We start from the raw sequence: 4,281 nt of genomic DNA on the forward strand, positions 1-4,281 counted from the left end.
TCTAGTCCGGACCATCAGTAAGGTGGTCACTATGAAGCCATAGAACCAACCAAAACATCATAGGTCCAGCATAGGAGACTGTAATGCAGGAAGTTCCTACCTAACCTCGGTCAGGTGGAGAGATGGTGGTTACAGGGGATTTAGGAAGGGGAAGATAAAGGCAGATGTAAAACCCCCGAAGTAAATGAGTAGATACTTAGGTATCACTCTGATCCAGACAAAAGTGCTGACGCCTTGTCCGGATCACATCCCTTAGGTCTTGCCTACCTCCCTTTGACCCGCGATTCCTCCTATCCCTACGCACAGACTAGCTTTCTGTGCCCGTCTCTAATCCTCAAACCGAGACGGGCCAGGACCCCTGGGTTGTTCGGGCCCAGACCTGGACCTTCGTGGAATGAAGGATTTGAAGGCCACTGAGCGCGTCTTCACCTCCCTGAATTTCTCGACCACCGTCTCAACGAAGGTACCAAAAAGTTCAGAAGGCGAAACGGGAGCATCGAGAAGAAAGCCCCTCTCTTCCTTCCCGATATCTGCCAGGTTCAGTCAGAGATGTCTCTCCGTCACTACCATAGCCGCCATGGACCTGCCCATAGCAGAAGAGGCCTGCTTAGTAGCACGGAGAGCGAGATCTGTGGTGCGGCACAACTCAGCTACCTCATCAGGAGAAAGGCCATTGCCTTTATCCAGGTCTTTCAGCAGGTCAGCCTGATATGCCAGGAACACCGCCATCGTGTGCAATGAAGCGACAGCCTGACCTGCTGCTGCATATGCCCTGCCATTCAAGCGAGATGTATCCTGAAGGGGCTTAGATGGCAAGGAGGGAGTTTTAAGAGAGGATGTCTCACTCATAGAGAGATAGCTGGCCAGCGTCTCTTCTACAGGGGGCATCTTCTCATAGACGTTTTCGCGCATCGCCTCGATGTTGGCATAACTCGTATGCTGGAATCGATGGATGCGTGAGGAAAACGGCCTCTTCCATTCCTTCTCGATCTCTGTTTGGAGATCAAGAAGAAAAGGAAGGCTCGCCTGAGCTGGAGGATTATGGCCAGAAAGATAATGCTCATCGAGACAACCTCGCGACGTCACTTTCTTTGCCCACTTCCACGGCAAGTCAAGCCTCGCCGTGGCGCGATCCTTAACTTCCAAGAGCTCATCATACGCAGGGCAGGAGGATTGGGAAGGCTCAGCCTCAGCTTCTTCGCCCTCCTCAGACATTTCCTGCTCTTCCTGGGCTGAACCCAGCAGAGCACTGGCCCCTGGATCAGACGATGTTAATGAAATAACATAATCCTCCAGCGGCTCACTCTCGTCCACAGCCGACGAGCGCGAGAGGGAAAGTCACTCTTTAAACTCATTGGCCAGATCCACTTGCGATCCCAACGAGCTCATTCTCCTCCGTGCCTTAGCAGCGGCGGGTCCTGAACCGCGGGAAGCAGATGGCTGCCCCTCTTTCCTCGAAAAGAGAGACAAACGAGAGCGGAGCTTTTTCATTGGAAAACGCTCGCAGTGCACGCAGATTGCCCCCTCGAGGACATCGCGTGATTGCGCTTCGCCCAAACAAACAACGCATAGATCGTGTGTGTCATCGGGTGTCAAATAACGACGACACGGATGCACACATCTTTTAAACGCTTTGCTAGTGCTCGCCATAATGATATGAATAGAGATCGCTCTTACCACGGAAATGCACGCTTCAAACAAAACAGTCAGTGAAGACGAAGAAGAGGATGATGTGTTCTCCCAGCGCCTATTTATACTATAGTCGCACCGGTAGTGACGTAGTCGCCGGCCAACGTGTTGTTGGTGTTTTTTCTATGTATGCTTCAGACACGGGTCTCGACGAGGCGTTCCCCATAGCGACCCCTAGAGGATGCAGTTCGAAGTTCCCTTGAAAGAAACAAAAGACTCTTTAGATAGGTCGCGGTTTCCTTCTCTCCTCCTCCATGCGAAACACAGCTGTATGTCAAACCAAACTTTACAAGCCCGATGGGTGTGAATGGGGAGAGCTTGAATTTTTAATATTCTCCAGGTCGGACTCATTGATATGAGGGTGATGAACGCTGGTGTCTTTTCCATTTTACCTGTAGCGCTTTATAATTGATTTAAAGACGGCATTGCTTGATTTAAAGTCTTTAATCATTTATGATGTTGTGTTTTGTGATGTAATGGTTAATACCCGCTCTGATACACTTCAGGCTTGCAACACTGTATTCACGGCCAGTGTTCCGGTGAATTCAGTTCCCCTGTTTCCCTCTCAGCGCATGAGCAGCTTCAGTACGAAAATCGTGACGTCATGATTTCGCCCCGGCGAAGCGAGTTTTAGTGGTTTTGCTGTCTTTTCGCAAGCACAAGGTTAATTTCACCAAGTTCATTCAATAGCTAATTTGTAATTAAATATATGTATGTACGTAATGTCCTGTTCAATTGCTATAGAGTCAGATTTCCCTGCTAATTCTAACTTTGGCCTATTTTATTAAGTGTAACGTTTAGGCTACGATTAGACAGTTAAATTCCCTCGTCAGGGGCATTCTTTTGTTCAGATGCCCATTTCCATTTTATTGTTATTGTTGTTGTTAGTGTGTGTGTGTGTGTGTGTGTGTTTCTGTTAAACAACTTAAGCCTTGTCGAAATAATAACAAATAAACTATATTGCACAATGACTAGTCTCTCTTTTATTATTATTTAGACAGTTAAATTCCCTCGTCAGGAGCATTCTTTTGTTCAGATGCCCATTTCCATTTTATTGTTATTGTTGTTGTTAGTGTGTGTGTGTGTGTGTGTGTGTTTCTGTTAAACAACTTAAGCCTTGTCGAAATAATAACAAATAAACTATATTGCACAATGACTAGTCTCTCTTTTATTATTATTTAGGTAACTCAGAGTGATGTTCCTGATGTTTTTTTTAAATGTCATAATTACGTCTAACCACTTTTATCTGCAGAACACTTTACACTGAAAACACAGGGGGAACAGATCTTTCCAGAGGCCTGAGAAAAGTGGTTCCCTCCCAGTATATATTACCTTCTGAGGATTTATAGATTCAAGATTCAAGATTTTTATTTGTCACATACATGGTTATATAGAGAATATATGACCAGCAGTGAAATGTAAGTCAGGTCCGCTCCATGGACAGTGCAATTATTAAAGAATACAAACACAAGAAAATATAGGTATGGAAATATATATATAAATATAGGTATGGAAAAATATATTTTTTTTAAATGCGCAGGACAGTCCCAGCAAACATACCCGTGCGGGCCCACTGTGGGTTTTCTGTGGGACAGTGTGGGCAGAGCAAACCCACACTAAACCCACGTGGGCCCCATGTGGGTTAACCTATGCGGGGCCCACAGCAGTTTTGCCCTTTGGGGCCCTATGAGGATTTTCTGTTGGCAACCCACTGTGGGCTTGCCCACAAAAAAACCCACCCGGGGCCCCTTGTGTTTTTTTTTTATCTACATGCAAATGTTGCAGTAAAATTTGATTTCTGTGACAATGACAGTCAAATTAAAACAATAAATTGTCCATAACAAAAATATAATATACATGTGTGTTCCACTGTGGGCTTGCCCACAAAAAAAACCACCCGGGGCCCCTTGTGTTTTTTTTTTATCTACATGCAAATGTTGCAGTAAAATTTGATTTCTGTGACAATGACAGTCAAATGAAAACAATAAATTGTCCATAACAAAAATATAATATACATGTGTGTACTGTAAATATTTATTATCTATATATAAATACACACACATATTATGTAAACAAAAACTTTTATTTTGGATGTGATTAATGGCGATTAATCGTTCGACAGCACTACTCAGAATCCAGCGACTTTAAAGCGGCGACAAAACTGCAGAAAAAAATTATTGTTATAGTGATAATTTCTGTTATTGATAACGTTAGCATTGTCAAAATAGTTTACTTATTGTTATCCACACCGTTATAGTTCTACGTATCAGCATAAATATAGTTATCGTTATAGTTCCTCTTCATCATAGTAATCATTGTTAAAGTTACCAGTATAGCTAACGTTATTGTTACAGTTGATATCATTGTAACTGTGGTTACCATTATCGTTATAGTTATTGTTACCTTTATAGTTATCGCTATAGTTATCGCTATAGTTGTTGTTGCCGTTATAGTTGTCATTATCATTAAAATTATTGTTATAGTTATTATAGTTGGCATTAAAGTTATTGCAGTAGTTATTGGTATAGTTATGATTACCGTTATAGTTATCATCATAACCACTAAAGCTATTGTTATAGTATTAGTTACTCT

The sequence above is a fragment of the Sinocyclocheilus grahami genome, unplaced genomic scaffold, assembly GCF_001515645.1.
Source record: "Sinocyclocheilus grahami isolate Dianchi unplaced genomic scaffold, SAMN03320097.WGS_v1.1 scaffold2268.1, whole genome shotgun sequence".
Lineage (NCBI taxonomy): Eukaryota > Metazoa > Chordata > Actinopteri > Cypriniformes > Cyprinidae > Sinocyclocheilus > Sinocyclocheilus grahami.